Here is a 19979-nt window from a genome sequence, read left to right as displayed (position 1 = left end):
TTAGAATACAGACTAGTAATGTCCTTCAGGGCAATAAAATCATAGATTATCCTACCATATATTTGGTTCTCTAAGAATATTCTACAAACTGACAATTAAACTTCATAATATTTGATATCCTACAGAATAAAATAATCCTTAGATTGGTCTATTAAATCACTATGGTACTTAAAAACGCTTTCATCTTCCTTGTTTATTTACACATTTTAAGAAAATAAATGCATTTTAATGCGGTAATTAAGATGCTTTATATTGTTGTCTGGAGATATTTTTTAGTAAGGACAATTCATTTCAGCCTTTTTATTTATTTTTTAAGACAACATCTTTATTTAGATATAATTCTCAATCATAAATTTTATTCTTTTTAAGATTACAATCCAATAGTACTTCATATACTTTCAAAGTTGTGCATTTATTACCACTATCTAATTCTATAGCATTTTTATCACTTCTCCCTAAACAAGACTTACACCATTATCACTCGCTCTTCACCCTCTGTTCCCCCTGTCCACCCCACCTTATGGCAAGCACTAAACCAGTTTCTGTCTCTGAAGATTTGTCTATTCTGTACATTTCATTGGCTTCCCAAGTGGCACAGTGATAAAGAATTTGCCTGCCAATGTAGCAGACACAAAAGATGCAGGTTTGACTTCTGCATGAGAAGATTCCCCTAGAATAGGAAAGGGCAACCCGCTCCAGTATTTTTGCTGGAAAGAATTCTCTTGGAAAATTCCATAGGCAGAGGACCCTGGCAGGCTAAGTCCACAGGGTTGCAAAGAGTCAAATACAACTGAGCAACTGAGGACACACACAAGTACATTTCATATAATGGAACTGCAATATGTGGACTTTTGTTCCTGGCTTCTTTCACTTAGCATAGTTTTTTTTTTTTTTTTTTTTTAATTTTCTAGGAGTATAGTTGATTTACAATGTTGTGTTAGTTTCAGGCGTACAGAAAATTGAATCAGATCTACATTACCCACTATATTTTTCTTTTTAGATTCTTTTCCCACATAGGCTATTACAGAGTATTTGTAGCGTTCCCTGTGCTATATAGCAAGTTCTTCAGTTCAGTTCAGTTCAGTCGCTCAGTCATGTCCGACTCTTTATGATCCCATGAATCACAGCACGCCAGGCTTCCCTGTCCATCATCAACTCCTGGAGTTCACCCAAACTCATGTCCATCGAGTCAGTGATGTCATCCAGCCATCTCATCCTCTGTTGTCCCTTCTCCTCCTGCCCCCAATCCTTCCCAACATCAGAGTCTTTCCCAATGAGTCAACTCTTCAAATGAGGTGGCCAAACTATTGGAGTTTCAGGCTCAGCATCAGTCCTTCCAATGAACACCCAGGACTGATCCCCTTTAGGATGGACTTGTTGGATCTCCTTGCAGTCCAAGGGACTCTCAAGAGTCCTCTCCAACACCACAGTTCAAAAGCATCAATTCTTCGGCACTCCACTTTCTTCACAGTCCAACTCTCACATCCATACATGACCACAGAAAAAACCATAGCTTTGACTGGATGGACCTTTGTTGGCAAAGTAATACCTCTGCTTTTGAATATACTATCTAGGTTGGTCATAACTTTCCTTCCAAAGAGTAAGCGTCTTTTATAAAATTGGTAAAAAGTTCTTGCTAGTTACCAATTTTATATATAGTAGTGTGTGTATGTCAATCCCACTCTCCTAGTTTGTCCCCTTTGGTAACCATGTTTTTTTTCCCCTACCTCTATGATTCTGCTTCTGTTTTGTTAGTAAATTCACTTGTGCCTTTTTTTTTAGACTCCACATATAAGCAATATCATATGACATTTGTCTTTCTGTGTTTTACTTCACTCAGTATGACAATCTCTAGGTCCATGCATGTTGCGAAAAATGGCATCATTTTGTTCTTTTTTTATTCAGCCACTTTAATAGATATAACAGTTCAACCCAGCTTAATTTCTTGGTTTTCAACATGTCATGTCTATGCTTTCTTTCTCTATGTCTTTTATTTTCCTGATTTCATTGAAACTATTGAAATGCCTCTTTAAAAATTTCTCTAAACCCTTTCTTCAAGTTTCTTATGAATACGATATTATGAGCTTTTTCTTACTCTGTGACAATGCTATTTATTTTGACCTCCTAATATTGTCAGTTCTATTATAAGGTGACACATGCATTCTGAAACAGCACTGCATGCACTATGCAAAATTGTCCAATAAATTCACATTATTTGTGAGAAAAGTGAGCTTGGGACCAAGCACTCAAAAACTTCCTCTGTGGCACAAACTCAATAAAGATAAGTGCTTCATAAAAATGGTAGCAGCTTTACAAATCTTAGATGATTAAACACTAGGTAAATAACTAGAAAATGACATGAAGTTTGCTTACGGACTGGGCATTGGACAGATGTCAAGTGGTGGAAGGAGAGTTATATAAAAAGGATGTTTTGAATTGAGTTGTTCCTGTGTTTGAGGCATGTGTGTGTGCTTTGTGCATTTGTATATTCCTATAAGTCTTGATTCATGTAACAAAGCTGTAATTTTCTGCATTCACTTAGTGTTTCTCATGGACACATGAAATTTGCATCATGTTCAAATTATTTCCTAATATATTCATCATGTTAGAACAAGTCCATGTTCTCAAAACAGATCTTATCACTGAACAGACAATATTTATTGTATCTTTATATTCAGAAATGTAATTTTAAACTCATTATATTTTAGGCACATATTTCATTTCTCCTTCTTGTTGTTCTTCAATCATAAAGTCATGTCCGACTCTTTGTGAACCCATAAACCAGCATGCCAGGCTCCTCTGTCCTCACCTATCTTCCTGAGAGTAAAAGTGAAAGTCACTCAGTCATATCTCACTCTTTGCGACCCCATGGACTAGACAATGGAAGTCTCCAAGCCAGAATACTGGCATGGGTAGCCTTTCCCTTTCTCTAGGGGGTCTTCCCAACCCAGGGATGGAGCCCAGGTCTCCCACATTGCAGGTAGATTCTTTACTAACTGAGCCACAAGGAAAGACCTATCTCCCAGAGTTTGTTCAAATTCATGTTCATTGAGTCCATGATGCTATCTAACCATCTCACCGGGAGTGATTAGTAATTACCCTCTGCTCCTTCCCAGTAGCATATTGGACACCTTCTGACCTTACGGAGGTTGTGGGGGGAGGCGGTGCTCATCTTCTGTGAGGTTCTCCAGGCAAGAATACCGGAGTGGCTTGTCATTTCCTCCTCTAGTGGACCATGTTTTGACAGAACTCTTCACTATGACCCACCTGTCTTGGGTGGCCCTGCAGGGCATGACTCATAGCTTCAGTGAGTTATGCAAGCCCCTTCTCCACAGCAAGGCTGTATCCATGAAGGGATTCTCCTAGAATACAATACAACATATTCTCCTACATATTGTATTGTATTGTCTGTGTGCTCAGTTGTGTCTGACTCTCTGAGCCCCACGGACTGTAGCCCATGAGGCTCCTCTGTCCACAGAAATCTCCAGGTAAGAATACTGGAGTGAAATGCCATTTCCTACTTCAGGGAATCTTCCCAACCCAGGGACTGAACCAGCATCTCTTTCATCTCTTGCTCTGGCAGGCAGATTCTTTACTACTAGCACTACCTGGGAAGCCCTGTTACTTTTGTGTTAATTTATGTATCATTCAAAATTATATTTCTCCTGGCCTTTAGACTTTGAGGTAACTTTGAAGTAACAATACAGTTTCCTTCTTATTGTAGTTGCTTATCCTTGAACTGTGAGCCATAAATCTGGGCTATAATAAAATTCTTAATCTGTAATTAATAATGCCTAGAAGGACTACTTAACAAATACAAGTAGATGAAAATGACAAATCACATATACATTGTTAACTATGAAACTTTGCAGGATAAAGATACATAAAAAGGCAAAGAGCATCTTAATAAAACTATTACATAAATTCCCAAACTTCTTATTTTTGATATTTAGAACATTTAGTTAGTGGTATTTTTTTGTATTCTGGTCTGGCATCCTTTTGCTCATTCTTATTCTAAGGATATTCTTCAATAAAACTTCTGCTGACTTTATCCCAAACCATTCTCATTTGTGTCACTTCCTTAGGCTAAATGCTTGTTAAAAACTGGAGAAAATTCTTAATCTATGCATAAGATCAAGTCAGAGTTCACTTTCTCTACAAAGTCTTTGTTGATCATTTTCCTCAGGGAGTTTGTTTTCCTCCAATGCAATATTCTACTTCCTTACAAACTGAGACTATCATCATCACCCTCTATTTTCTTCTGAATTCTGCACTGCTTTGGATTTTTTTCCTGCTACCTCTGTATTTTGTTCTTATTACAATTATTTTGCATTTGAATGGGGTTATGCAGGGAACTTTATCATTTTTGTTGGACAGTGGCTTTTCTGATTTAGGTACCAACTGGGAACATATTTCTTTAGAAACATAAAACTATATACCTTTTAACTTCCTCTGTAAAATTCTATTTTATCTGAATTTTATCTGAATAATGTGTTATAGTGCTTCCATTCTAGGAATAGTAAAACCTCAAAAATATTTTTTTAGGAATTATGTTTTGAAATAAAATTCACTGTTGTGCAATAGTGTAATAATATGTAAGTTATTTCTAGCATTATTTTGTGTTTTTTTTTTCAAATTCATAGGAACTTTATTATTAATATGATTGAACTAACTGGTTTGAAAAAGAATAGGATAAAGCAAGAAGATTAATATTTTTTGAGGATATGTGATATATAAGGCATGGGGTAGATGATTAACCATATCTAGTCAATTTTCCCCCAAATCTCTAAGGGGAGGCATTTTAATGTACTTTTTATAAAAATGTCATGCTTTGTAAATAGTATCCTGATTCAGGACAGAATTCTCTCCAAACACAAACCTATGGCAAAGTTCAGGTAAATCTAGAGTAAGAGGAAGGGAGTAAACCCACTCTGTTCGCTACTATCCCATGGGTGTGTGCTAGGTCACTTTAGTCGTGTCTGATTCTTTGTGACTCGATGGACAGTAGCCCACCAGGCTCCTCTGTCCATGGGATTTCCCAGGTGAGAATACTGGAGTGGGTTACCATGCCCTCCTCCAGGGAATCTTCCCAACCCAGAGATCAAACATGTGTCTCATACATGTCCTGCATTGGCAGGTGGGCTCCTTACCCCTAGTGGGATGGTAGTCAAAAATATATTCTTCTATACACATTACCTAGTTTCACAATTTGAAATATTTCATATAATTATATAACATAAATGCTTCAATGGAGCTCATAAATCTTAGTGACTGAAGCCTACCAATAAATTTACAGAATAATACAGCCTATCTTCTTAACTCAATAATACTGCACTGTTTCATGAGTTGTGAACACTCATCTTCACATTTTGGAACTGCAGTAGTCAACAAAAGTATCCACTGACCAAGATGCCTTAGGTTTGCAAGATGTGCTCATTATTTACATTTCTAAGTGCTCAGCTTCTCTAAAAGTGCCTGACAAGCCCAATAAGGAGGCTATTTCATATGCAGAAGAGTGTGTGAGCATGGCTTTTGTTCTTTCAATTACAAGAGATAAATGAAAAAAAAAAAAAAAACCTCTTAAAAGCTTTGTTGAGGTGCAGGTTTTATTTGATAATCAGACAGCATCTTAGCTGAATAGAAACAACATATACAGAGTGAACTCCGGGAGTTGGTGATGGACAGGGAGGCCTGGCATGCTGTTATTCATGGGGTCGCAAAGAGTCGGACATGACTGTGCGACTGAACTGAACTAAACTGATACCTTTTATGCATCCAGAATATTTTCGTCTTCCTCATTCTGAAATGGCCAGCCAAGTTAATTAAGGAATTCATAAAGATGGAATGGCATTAGTGTTTTTTAATTTTATTTCTTTTAAATTCTGGTGTAACAAGTAATTCTACCATACCGAACACTTTTTATTTTAGTGGTGATCATTATTGGTATTTATGTATGTTCTAAAAGTTTATTCTTTTCATATTTGTTGCCTGTATTATAAGGGCATGTTTTTTGTCAGTGATCACGAGTTTATAGAGTACTGGGGATGAGGCTATATAATTTGGTTTATGGATTGCTATCAGGGCACCATATATTTATGGACACTCAATGTACTATTGTGTTGATGAATATTATGATGGTGGCTGATGTCTTTTTTCTTATCTGTACAGCAATAATCATCTCTTATTGCTTTAATCTTTCAATGCAACCAAATGAATTTAACAAGAAACCGTATGGAATATACATGCTTGCTCAATATGAATGTTCATTATATTTTGTAGAATATGATAAAATATTTATAAATTATCCTCAAGGATTAAAAATAACAAAATCATACATAAAAAGCCTAAACTTTATGTTTTATAATATATTTATTAACAGAATGTCTGTCTCACGGTTCACTGAGAATCTGCTGTGACTAAATAGTAAGTGAAAGAAAATGAGTAGCATGTAATCTACTCTTTCAAATAAACCTAATTAGAAGTAAAATAGCCACAGAGTAATGCATATGAACATTGTAATTGAAAAGAATACTGCAAATAATCCTACAAAAATTGCAAAGAGATTTGGGTAGAAATTCATTGCTGATGAAGTGAGGAGCCTTGGCTAAATTTCAATTCCTGAGTCTACAACAGCAGAACAATAAACAACATGTTCTCTTGAGCATTTAAAAAATCTTTACGCAAATGTGCACATGAAGTACTTAACAATGATTCCAAAAACACTATTAACAAAATTATTAATAATTTGCTCTACTTGAGTAAGCATGCAGGATAAGCTTTATCAATTAGAAAAACAGAAAAAAAAAGTGCTATTTTTTTCAAAATGGCAAATGTCCTACCCAAGCTAATATTCACCATTTTATACATGAATACCTAAAAATATTTTTTCCTCAACTTTTTGACTCTGCAGCACTGATCATCTTTTGTCAGCTAAGCTTTTTGGAAATACATTTTGAATACCAAGACACTAGTCTCTGAACCTGTGTGGAACTCAATTATTTTAGAATATTTAAAAGGTAACTTAAAATCACAATATTGTATTTTTAATATCTTATTGAAGACTCTTTGAAATGAAATGGTGTTAAACTTATATTTAATTTTAATTTAGGGATTAGCTTTAGGAAGTTTCTGGACTGAGTCCTGAAAAAGGTTAATTAACTCCTCTTCTTGACACCCCACAGAGTGATTTCTTGCAATTCTAACTAAAGGGATACAATTTGGAAATGAACAAAGAGAAAGAAGAGATCAGAAAGAACTCTACCCTGAACACCCCCAACCTATGGACCCATTTTTGATAAATAGGAAAAAATAGAGAGGAATGACTGTATTTCAGCTGTAGGCCAAAAGCTCTTGTTAACTGCTATAGGGAGGATGTACAGATGTTTTACTGTTGCCTGCTGTGTCACTTCATTTGTTTCAGAATTCCCGTTACTCAATCTGATTTTTTTTAATGTATAGAAACATATCTATAGGAAATGTATTAAACACTATGATCCCATGGACCGTAGCCCACCAGCCTTCTCTGTCCATGGGATTTTCCAGGCGAGAATACTGGAGTGGGTTGCTATGCCCTCCTCCAGGGAATCTTCTAGATGAAGGGACTGAATCTGTGTCTTCTGTAGCTCATCCATTGCAGACAGATTCTTAACCGCTGAGCAACCAGGGAAGCCTCCCTGTACCTAATATTTTCTAGTAATTTTATTCTTCTAGTTCAGCTTTCAACTGTTTTATTCTTTTGTCTGTCTTGATTTTATACTTTTATATTATTTATTGTGGATTTATATTATTTATTTAACTTAAACATATATTTAACATAGCAATAAGATTATTTTGATTCATATTGATACCTGATCATATATAAAGTAGAAGACTATGATATAAGAAAATAGTCCATATTCTGTGTAAGAGAGGCAGAAACTGCTCCTGCTCAAGGCTGCTTCATAATCCATAAAGCAGCTTTCTGTAAATGAAAAAGGCTGTCTTTCAGGATGGGTGCAACCCTGTACTGGATAACATGGTGAATAGATAGTACTTTGCATACAGAAAAATGGTACCGGGGACCCAGCCTTACAAGGCAGGACACAAGCTTGATTCTCCCTCTTTCATCTCTGTGTCAGGAAACTCTGTGTGATACACAAGCTGCATCAATGTGTATGACCATCATGCTTGCAGAATTTGTACCAATTTGTTCCTCAGAGACCTCCCTCCATGTCTGAGCATAATCTAAAAGTAAAAGCTAGCAATATTATGAAATTACTTAGCAAACTTTATCAGTTTATCAGATCAAAATTTCTAATCATATTCAAACTCTATATACACTTTCCTAGGATTTCCCTTTCCAATTGCAGAAGAACTCTGTGTTTCTCTTGGTATGATTACTGCGAGTTGAGAGACAATTTGGTCTTATGTCTCATGTACTGAACATCCTCATAGGGTCTATAGTAGCATTGTAGGTCCTAGAATATAAGCTCTCGGGAAAGACCTTAGCACAAAATGAAATAGAATGCAGATGTGTCAGGAAAGCCCAATTGTAATCTATGTAAGCCATTAATTGCTGAACCTACTGAGTGGGACTCCTAGGAAAGACATGGGGGTGACATAATGAAAACTGTAATCTCCTCTCTAATTTTGTAAATTTTCCTTTCTCCTTGTCACTTGTCACTTTCTTTTTGCTAATGAAAAAGTTCAATACACTTCGAACAAAATCAATGAAAGAAATACATTTTCTCCAGACTTTGCTTCATTTTGTTCTACCAACTTCTTCCAAAATAGGACCTCTTTTATGACAGATGTGTATACTCTTATATGTTCTTATGCTTGGAAGTTGGTAACTTTCTATAATCCTATCAATTTATCAATTCCTCTCTTATAATACACACCTTTCTGTAAACTTTTTTAATCGTCTCAACATATTTCTTTCCTAATCTTCTAAGAACTTGCTATATTGTTCCTCCTTCTTTCATTGATATGGTTCAAAACCCCCTCTCCTATAGCTGCTCCTGTCAGAATGTAAACTTTAGTCTGATAACATCAATGAAGAACTTGGAAGGTAGATGTCTCTGGCAAAGTCTCTTCCACCTTTAATAACACGAACAACATTATCATCAATAACAAATACTTACTTTTATACTTCCTGTGATTAATGCTCCACTTCCTTTGACCATGTCAATCTTATTGAAAGAGAAATTAACCCTCCCAAGTCCAGTTCTTTTCTACTCTCAATACCACATGAAAAATTTACCTAAGTCTCTAATTTTTTTTTAATATCCAGAGGTTGCATTTCGCTCCTTATTCAATTGTTTGGAATATTTATAACAAAATGTTTTTCATGAGACCAAGTTCTCTCTGGGTTGTCTTTGTATAATGGGACTATAGACTCTTACTCTCCAACAGGTAACTAATGCCTTTGTTCACCTGTAAAGCCCTTCTGCATTATGTTCTCTCTTAGGCCTTATTCTCTTTAAAGTGTGTCCTTTCCCTGCACTCTCCAGAAGGTGTCAATAATCATGAAACAAAGAAAACTGTATTTTTTCTGTTGCACACTTCAAAAGGAGTGAGAATAAACATATCTTATTATAGCATAGTAATTTTTATTTTAGTAGTTAATATGTGAAATGTTTAAGAAGAATCATTTAAAATGGTTACTCATATCTGTATGCCTTTAAGGCTATGTAGAAGAATGATACTAATGATGAAGTCTTTATTAAAAAAATGAATTTCTCTCATTTTTAATGAGTTCTTGTCTTTCTTGCCAGTTCTATTGGCAGTGAGTAATTTTAATTCCCATATTAAATGTAGACTGTGTATTTCAAAAAGGAAATGCTTAGTGTCTCAAATATTGGCTACTCCCCCTTAGGTACTCATTTATTTTCTGCTTCTGCAGGTTATTGAATAAGCTAATTACCTATAAAACACTGTGGCAAGAATTTATTTCTGCTAAAAGCTGATAATGTCTGAGTAGGAATAAGTGTTTATCTACAACATGTTTTTGAGGAATCAAAATGCTCTGTATGTGTCTTTTCAAAACATATGATAGGAAATACTAAAAATCCCAAACAAAAGCTCCTAGTGGCAGTGTTTCTTCTGTCCACGAGTGGCCTCATCAAGTGAATTTCTTCTGTCCATAAGTGCCCTTGCCCATGACAATTTGGACTACCAATCACTGAAGCCAGATGTGAACTGCATTTGATGAAATGAAGAGCTGGTTTATGAATATAAGAATGTAAAAATCAAGCATTAATTTAATGGAATAGAATTCTTGTCTAGATAAGAAAGAATAATAAAATTTTACTTTTTCTTTACTTCAAGAAAAAGAGAAAAAAAGTTTTGTTAAATGTCAAGACATTCTTCAAAACACTGACATTAGCAAAAACACACATGCTTGGAAAACAGTGACATGTTGGTCAATGATTAAATAATATTTCTTTTGATATGTTTTTGCAGTTAAATCAATACTTGAATGAAGCTTGACATTCATATTTATTAGAAGTGCATTTGAAGCCTGTGAGAGCCAGAAGGACTTAGTCACGTACTGCCTTCTGTGGATTCTATTTTCTTTTGAACTAAGAAGGAAAGAGAACATGTAGTCTGTTATGGTAACTTGTGCACAAAGACTCAAACAAGAAAAATGTGGGTGTTTGTGTGGGGAAAGGTTTGGAAAATCTGGCATGTTTTCTGTGAATATTAAGAACATATAATATTGGAATTTTGCATTCCCAAATGCAAATTAAGGGACCTATGTATCTCTACATAGTATAAAATCGATTGGAACAGAGTTGAACAAAACAGGAAATTTATAAAAATGAATCAATTAAATAAAAAATAATTCTGTTCTTTCTAAAGAAGACATAACATTATACTCTCAGTTCTAAGTGAAGAAAATAGGAACTGCAGTATACTACCTACACGGTTGATACTATACTTCATTAATTGATGTGAAGATTTATAACATAGAAGGGCTTCCCTGGTGGCTCAGGTGGTAAAGAATCTGCCTGCAATGCAAGAGACATGAGTTCGATCCCTGGGTAGGGAAGATCCCCTGGAGAAGGGAATGGCAACCCACTCCAGTATTCTTTCCTGGAGAATCTCAAGGACAAAGGAGCCTGGCGGGCTACAGTCCACAGGGTTGCAAACAGTCTGACATGACTGAGCGACTAATACTTACAGCATAAAACTATTGAGGTGTATATAACTATCGAAACTTGTTTTCTCACCAACCTAATTTTTGATACTAAACATCTGAATAGATGCAGCCTTGACAGGGTAGATGTCCATTTAGGTATGGAAAATGGCCATTTGTGGTGGTGATTAACACAGGGAAAACAAAGGCCTAGATATAATACGAGGGCAAAATTATGAGTGTCTTTTCAGGAGTTCCCCTGGAGAAGAGACAGGCTCTCCAGTATTCTTGAATGGAGAATTCCATGGACGGAGGAGTCTGGTGGGCTACAGTTCTTGGGGTCACAAAGAGTTGAACACGACTGAGAGCGACTAACACACATATATTCTGGGGAGGTACACCATGTTTCTCACAAAAATGAAGGGAAACACAAAAGTCTACTGTGGGGAAACACTTACAGATACTGTCATTATTATATCAGCTTCCTTTAACAACTTCTAGTTCAAATTTTAAAGATGTTAAAACCATTGCTGGTTTTCATGTGCTCAGCAGCATCGGTGAGCCAGGTGCTATTAATATGGCTTGGTGCCAGTAGTATGTGTTATACTTGGTATGCACATCTCACTACTGAAGAGGTTCTTTCAAGTCAAACCTAGAGCTGAACACATCCACACTGATGCAGAAATTTTCATTAACTAAAGCTCTTTATCTCAACAAAACAAACCAAAATACAGTGACATCAGTAAGAAGACTGAGATCTTTGGTCTCCTTTCCATTTCTTCTGAATTTGCTAAATTGACCATTTCTTACAGCATCTAGGCCAGAGTGGCTACTAAGCACCTCTGTGAAGGGATTTACTTTATCATTCTATCATTATCCACTTTTATACAGTTCTACCAAGTCCCCTCAATATCTCAATAAAAATATGCCAGTTTTTGTAGTGTTTCACTGAAGAAAACACAATATTTGTGTTTCCTTATGTTCTAAATATAAGCTGCATGAAAATGAGTTCACATACTAGAAGAAAAAAATGGGACTCATTTTTCATTTAAATTAGAGTTATTATCTATGTCTAGTAAGTAAGAATATTAAGAAATAAAGTTTTGCATTCAGATATTCATGAGAAAATGTGATGTACTTTTTTTTTCCACAGAAATATACTATACCCCAAGCCTAGGTACAGTGCCAGTATTTAATATAAATACATAAAGAATTAATAAAAGTGAATACAAAGATGTTTAATAATGGTTAAAGAGAAACCTTTTCACAATAATGTGTGTATGTTTTGGGAGGTGGGAGATGAGAAAGAATATCCTTTCCGGGGGTTGCATTGAACCATGCAACCTCATATGGTTCTCCAGTACTAACTCTCACAGTTATTGTTTTTCTTTTTATCTTGAGGAATTATTTGACACATTGTCTCAAATAACTAATAACCTTCAGACACCTTTAATTTCCTTACATTCATTGGTATGTTAGAAAATATGAGGAGGCATATTTTTTAAATGTTATTTGTGACTTTTTGAGCTATTATGCATCCAACATACTTCATTAAGACATGACAAAGTTGAAAATTATTACATACCAATTTGAAATCAGTTTTTTCCCAAATTCATTGATCATGCTTTTCCAAACCCCTTTAAATTTAATTAAATTTTCAAGACATACTTACACCTTGAGGTAATTACATTCCCGAACACAGTGTAACACCCTCAAGCTTCAGTGTTTGCAAGGAGGCTTGCGTTTTAGAGGTTTTCCAAGGCATTTTTGCATTTTAAAAATATCCCATTGGCCAAATGAATGTGGTTATCCATTTTTCTAAGCGAAAAGTAGCTTCTCCTCTGAAATTAAACTAGTAGAATTTAAATAAACCAATCTTTTGTGATAACTGGCTCACATACTAATTCTCTGTGATTTCTTCTGCCCTGAAACAATTCACAATTAACATGTGCTTGGAACTTTGAGATAATGCTATTAATTAGTAATTCTTTAATCAAGTCCTTCATATAATTAACTTTTCTTGACAAAAATAATTACTGTTGAATCAGGAGTCTTGCAAACATTAGATGTAACTACCACTCTAGCAAGGTCTATATCACGTCACAGTTCTAAAGGATAAAAATGGCCCTCCACTAAAATTCTGTAGGCATTGTAAAGTCATAGGAACTAAAGCTGTTCAAATGAGTCCCTTTTTCTTTTACCTGTGAGGACTAATCATCTAGTACAAAGAGAAATTCCTCTTCCCACCCTGCAGCCTTTGTCTCTTGGTTTGCATACACTGTGGGTGTAGCTCAGTTTGAAGTAGTTATGAGTCACTGGCTTATAGCTGATCATAGTGAACCAAAACTTATACATTCTCAATAGTGTCAGATTACACAATGGAACATAGGCATGGGTATTCATTGCCAGAAAGCAATTTTATAAGCTGGTTCTAGGTTTTCTTCTATCCTTGTTAGCTGGGGATGTCTTAAGCCCACAGGAACTTTATAATCTCTAAATAATTTTACTTATTCAAATTTTACTAGAATTTACTAGAATAAATTTTACTAGAATTCCTGGGGACTTCCCTGGTAGTCCAGTGGGTAAGAATCCGCCATCCAATGCAGGGAACATGAGTTCAATCTCCGGTCAGGGAACTAAGATCCCACGTGCCAAGGGGCAACTCAGTTCCCTGCCACAACTATTGAGCCTGAGCATTCTAGAGCCCACAAGCCTCAACTACTGAGCTTGTGTGCCACAACCAGAGAATCCTTGTGCAGCAATGAAAGAGCCCCATGCCATAACTAAGACCTGAGAGAGCCAGATAAATTTTAAAAAATTTATATTTCCTCAAATTACAGACTATGTCCCCATTTGGACTATTTATCCTTTCCTAGTACTACTTCTCCATTATCTCCATAAAGTCCTATTTTTATTTTTTCTTCTACTCCAATATATCAATCTCCTCTTAGAAACTAAAACAAATGAAACCCCTCACTCCACCCCCAAACTTGGAAACAGCCTTAAGAACACAGAAATTTCCAAGATCCCCCTTTGATCATATAAATTATACAAGACTGGCAATCTTCCATAAATTTTGTCCTGACAAATTCTACTGCCAGAGAGAATGAAATGGTAACTCTAGATCCTAGAGGTATATAGGACCAGAAAGCTCAGAGTTGCTGTTTGCTGTTTTTTTCCCAAAATAACTATGAGTCAAATACATTTATCACTACTAAGCTACTTTTTGAGGCCAAGTTCTTTAAGTATTCACAAACAAAAAGAATGATATATACTTCTTTTGTTAAATAATCTTAAACATTTACCAAAAAAAAAAAAAAAAATCCCCATTTCTACCAAGGTCACACTGGAAGGTACTGTACTAATTGGTTCTCTCCATTTATAAATTCACCTTTGGATTATAAGTTGTTGGTCAGGAAACTTCAACAGGATTCACACCAAATTAGCAATGGTTGCAAATGCTACAAGAATGGGAAACCAAAAGCCTGTCTTCACTTATGGATGAGTGCTGTGTGCTCAGTCACTCAGTTGTGTCCTCCCATTGTGACCCCATGGACTGTAGCCCACCAGGCTCCTCTGTCCATGGAATTCTCCAGGCAAGAATACTTGAGTGGCCATTTCTGCCTCCAGGGGATCTTCCCCACCCAGGGGTCGAACCCACATCTGTGTCTCTTGCATTGCAGGCAGATTCTTTACCCGATATTTTGCACTTGCTAAAAGCATTAAAAAAAAAAAAAAAAAGCTAATAACTAAAGTTAAACATTTTTTTCAAATGAATGGATTTTTTCCATTTTCTTTCACTATGTCTAGATTACTTATTGCATAGTGCTTTTATTTCTATCCTGCTGTGTGACAGGCCTCAAAACTAACAGACTTCTCCAAATGTAGTTTCTCTAAAGAGAGTGAGGCATAACATTTTAGTTTACACAGGAATTAGGCAAAACGGAGTTTGAAAACAATGTAAAAAAATGTGAATACTGTTTTCTGAATGAAAGAAACTGAATTCAGCCATTTAGCTTGGATTCCGTCCATGCTAAATATGAGATCACTATATGAACGTGTGTGCTCAGTTGTGTCCAGACTCTTTGGGACCCCATGGACTCCTCTGTCCATGGAATTCTCCAGGAAGAATACTGGAGTGGGCTGCCATTTCCTACTCCACTTAAAGATGTTTAGGAGGATAATTGTTAGTGTTTTTTAGTTGAACAGTTTTATTTTCTCCAAAAGTGTCATTATTATTATTTTTTAAATCACATATGCATTATTTTTTAAGCCCTTGTGAGAGTTTTAAGTAAATACTCAAATTTCTTTTGTGGGATTAAACTTTCAACACAAAATATCTTCAGTAGACAAACAAGAAGCACAAGCACAATGGCTTAGTTTCATTAAAAAAAAAAAAAAAAACTAACATATATTTTAAGGTAGATGTAAAAATAAGATAGGGCTTCCCTGATAGCTCAGTTGGTAAAGAATCCACCTGCAAAACAGGAGACCCCAATTCGATTCTTGGTTTGGGAAGATCTTCTGGAGAAGGGATAGGCTACCCACTCCAGTATTCTTGGGCTTCCCTTGTGGATCAGCTTGTAAAGAATCTGCCTGCAATGCGGGAGACCTGGCTTTGATTCCTGGGTTGTGAAGATCCACTTCCAGTATTTGATATAACTTATCATCTATTTTTTTTAATTATCAAAGATGAATTGACTTTTCTCTGATAATTTTCTTGCATGTTTCTGTGACAATACGAATATTCATGCTCTCTAATTATTAAAGATGACATAATCATAGTAAAAGTTCAAAGAACTGGGACTCAAAATCAAATGCACATATTCTGCTTGATAAAATATTTGTTGAATATTTAACAAATTGCTTCCCATGCAGAAAAGAAAGTAAATGAAGAAGCTCTGCCTGCCTTTTAAAATGTTAATATATATACCTTACACAGATATTAAAGAACTAAATAATTGTTTTATATGTAAGTTTTATATGACATAAACATATACATAATTTCTTGATACATATATATGCATGTGTATTTTATGTGTGTGGCTTCTCTGGTGCTCAGATGGTAAAAAAATATAAATGGTATAAAGAAATTTATCAAGAAAGATGTGGAATACAAAACCCATAGAAAACAAGATAGTTACATGTGGGCAGATGGTTAACACAAGCCTTTTCTATAAGCACAATTGATCTGGTTAACTACTTAGATCTGCTCATCTGATAAGCTCATGAGGTGCTATATGATTAAGTACATAAGCAACACTGTTTTTATAAAAAGACACCTAATAAGGAAGTTGTACTTGCCTGGGAGAACCGCAGATACCTGAGAATAAACTACAGCTTTGAGATTTTCTGAGCATAATAATACTTGTAACTAGGTCTGCCCCTCCAGAGAGCCCAAAACTGTTGTAGACATAGTGACTATTTTCAAAAATAAGACATCTCATGCAGGGCTTTTCCTGAGATAAACATTATAAACATTTAGGTAGATATTTAAAATATCACATACTCATTGTTCAATTAAATAAAACAGTGCACTTCTTAGCTCCATTCATGAAAAAAGAGTTGCAATGGAGAATAGTGAAAACTTGCTTTCAACAAATATTTACTGAATCTCTGCAGCATGTGCTAGGAAAAAAAAAAAAAAATATATATATATATATATATATATATATATATATATAAACATTTAAAATATGTAATTAAAACATAGAAAAGAAAGGTATTATTTTTTCCAAAGATAAGAACTTAACTTTAGCCAGAGATACTTGCTACATTCTTATACACAAGAACATTACTATAATTTTGCCTACTGGTATATAATGAAGCTTATAATATCATTTATAGAAAATATTTTATAGCATGAGTAACTGTTTAGTTAAGAAATAGACAAATATTTTTAATCTGGATATACATAAACCTGATACCTTCATTTTGAGAAGAATAAATGGAAATACACAAATGCATCAACAGTATTATTCCCCAGTTAGTGAGATTAAAAATAGTTTTTAATTTTTTGCTTGCATATTTCTCTTATTTACTAGAAACTATGTGTATAATTGTTCAAAATAAAAATATCTATAAAAGACCAATAAATCTGCACACACAACAAAAATTTAAAGTATGAAGTTAAGAGATATACAGTGAGTCACTTTAGCATATGTCTGGCAGCACTTCAAAGAAAATTTCAAGAGGATGGTAGAGAAGCGATATTTAAATAATGTCAGAAGTTCAGTTCTACATGTATCAGCAAGACAAAATCTTATTTCAGTTTATCTGAACCAAAAAGCAGTCACATTGTTGGCATTATTTCTATATTCAAGAGCAAAATCATTCAAGAGTGACAGTAAAATAGATATATTTCTGGATACAAAATAGCCAAATTGAGGAAATTTCCATTTTGAACACTTTTGGAAGAAATAATTACTAATAGAATTGTTTCTGAGAAAAGCAAATTATACTCAGATATCAGAGCAGATGAAAGAAATAATGTTAAGCACATGAATTGGTAAAATTAACACAATTGACAAGAGCTAATAATTATAGCTGTAACGGTTTATTAGCTTATGCTGTCAAATGAAATACCAAAGACTGAGTGGCCTAAACAACAGAAATTTTTTGTTCACAGTTTTGAAGGCTTTAAGTCCAAGATCTAGATTCCGGTTTATCGAGATTTGGTGAGGACTCTCTTCCTGGCTTGTAGACATTGTGTCTTCACATGGCCTTCCCTCAGAGCATGTATGCAGATAGACCAAGCCAGCTGTCTTCTTATAAAGAGACTAAAGCTATCATTTTGGGGCTTTCCAGGAGGTGCTAGTGGTAAAGATCTCTCCTGCCAAAGTAGGAGATGCAGAAGACATAGGTTTGATCCCTGGATCTGGAAGATCCCTTGGTGGAGGGAACAGCACTCCAGAGGAGACTGGCAGGCTCCTGGTATATAGGGTTGCAAAGAGTCAAAACACGACTGAAGCGACTTAGCACACAAGGCTATCATTTTAACCCCCATTACTATAACCACATTAAACGTTAATTGGAGAAGGAAATGGCAACCCAATCCAGTATTCTTGCCTGGAAAATCCCATGGTCGGAGGAGCCTGCCAGGCTACAGTCCATGGGGTCGCAAAGAGTTGGACACGACTGAGCGACTTCACTAACTTTAATTACTTCCTTAGATGCTTATCTCTGAAGACGCCACAGGTGGGATTAGGGTTTCACCATCAGAGTTTGAAGGGAACATAAATGTTAGATCTACAACAACTAGTATGTAAAGAAGGATTAAAATGAAAACATTAGCAATACAGAAATGAACAGTCAGAGGAGGCAATATAATTCAGTAAAGAGACAGGCTTTAATAAGGTTCTTCTCCTAAAAATTGAGAGTGAATAAAAATTACCAAATAATTTAGACTGAGATAAACTAAAGATAGATAAATAGATAGGTAGTTAGATAAACATTTTGTCTCTCAGGAGCCACAGAGTTCCTGAGTTAAAAACCATCACTAGCTATAAAAAAAGAGAGATGCAGAAATATCACAAAAACAATAGCAATATTACTAACCCAACAATAATGTCTATGGCAATTAAACAGGTATACTGTTTCTCAAAAGTAGAAGAGAAACTCACAAGTGCAAGTTTAACTACTCATAAAAGTATTGCATATCAAAACTTGTGGGATGAAAATAAACAGTATGTGAAGAGACATATTTAGATTTAGGTACATTTATTAAAATAAAAGTAAAATTATATCCCTGAGTTGCAAAAAAGTAAATAGATGAAAAACACCTGCATATTAAACAATATTTTAAAACTTAAAGAAGCTTGCTGCTGCTAAGCCTCTTCAGTCGTGTCCGACTCTGTACAACCCCATAGACAGGAGCCCACCAGGCTCCCCCATCCCTGGGATTCTCCAAGCCAGAACACTGGAGTGGGTTGCCATTTCCTTCTCCAATGCATAAAAGTGAAAAGTGAAAGTGAGGTTGCTCAGTCGTGTCTGACTCTTAGCGACCCCATGGACTGCAGCCCACCAGGCTCCTCCATCCATGGGGTTTTCCAGGCAAGAGTACTGGAGTGGGTTGCCATTGATAAAACAAACGGCTTCAACGTGGAAACCAAGGGGTTTCCAATGCCCATGGATAAAGATTTGCCCAAGCAAATTCTAGAGGATATATATATATATATATATATATATATATAATTTCAAGTGAGCTGCAAATGCAAGAGAGTTTGGGTCCCATTAATGTGCACCTTAAAAACAGAAGTTTCATAAACATTCTTGAAAAACATCTGCTTCTCTTTTCCAGGTACTTGCAACCTCAAATAAAGCAGCACAGAAACAGTTGGCAGGCAGCTTAACGAAAATAAAAAATGAAAAATAAGTGACAGCATGGTTGGAAAGGATTTTTTTAAGGCAAAGAAAACAGGAAAAATGAATAAAGGCTGACAAATTTATTACATCAAAAGTAAACTTTGTGTAACTCAAAACTATGCAAGTATAAAAAACAGAAGACTAAAAAAAGTACAAATTGTCAGTGGCAAGAATAAATATATTTCAAAAAAGCTCCATTAAACAAAAACATTGAAGTACATGCAAATGCTATCAATAATAAATTTTCAGAGAAAGAACTCTAAAAGGTCAATAAACATGAAAAATGATTACAATAATGGAAACACAACATAAAGCTCTGAGATATATTGAGGATATGGAGAAATGGGAACTCATACACTCCCAGTAAACCAGCATGCCAAGCAATTTGCAAAGTGTAGGAAATGTTTAAATGTAACACTGTGGTAAAATATATCTATGATATTGCTAAGAAAAATTATGAGAATTCAGCCACTGATAAAATGAATATAAGTGCAGT

Source organism: Budorcas taxicolor, chromosome 12 (assembly GCF_023091745.1).
Source record: "Budorcas taxicolor isolate Tak-1 chromosome 12, Takin1.1, whole genome shotgun sequence".
In the NCBI taxonomy this organism is placed as follows: Eukaryota; Metazoa; Chordata; class Mammalia; order Artiodactyla; family Bovidae; genus Budorcas; species Budorcas taxicolor.
This window is presented reverse-complemented; position numbering follows the sequence as displayed.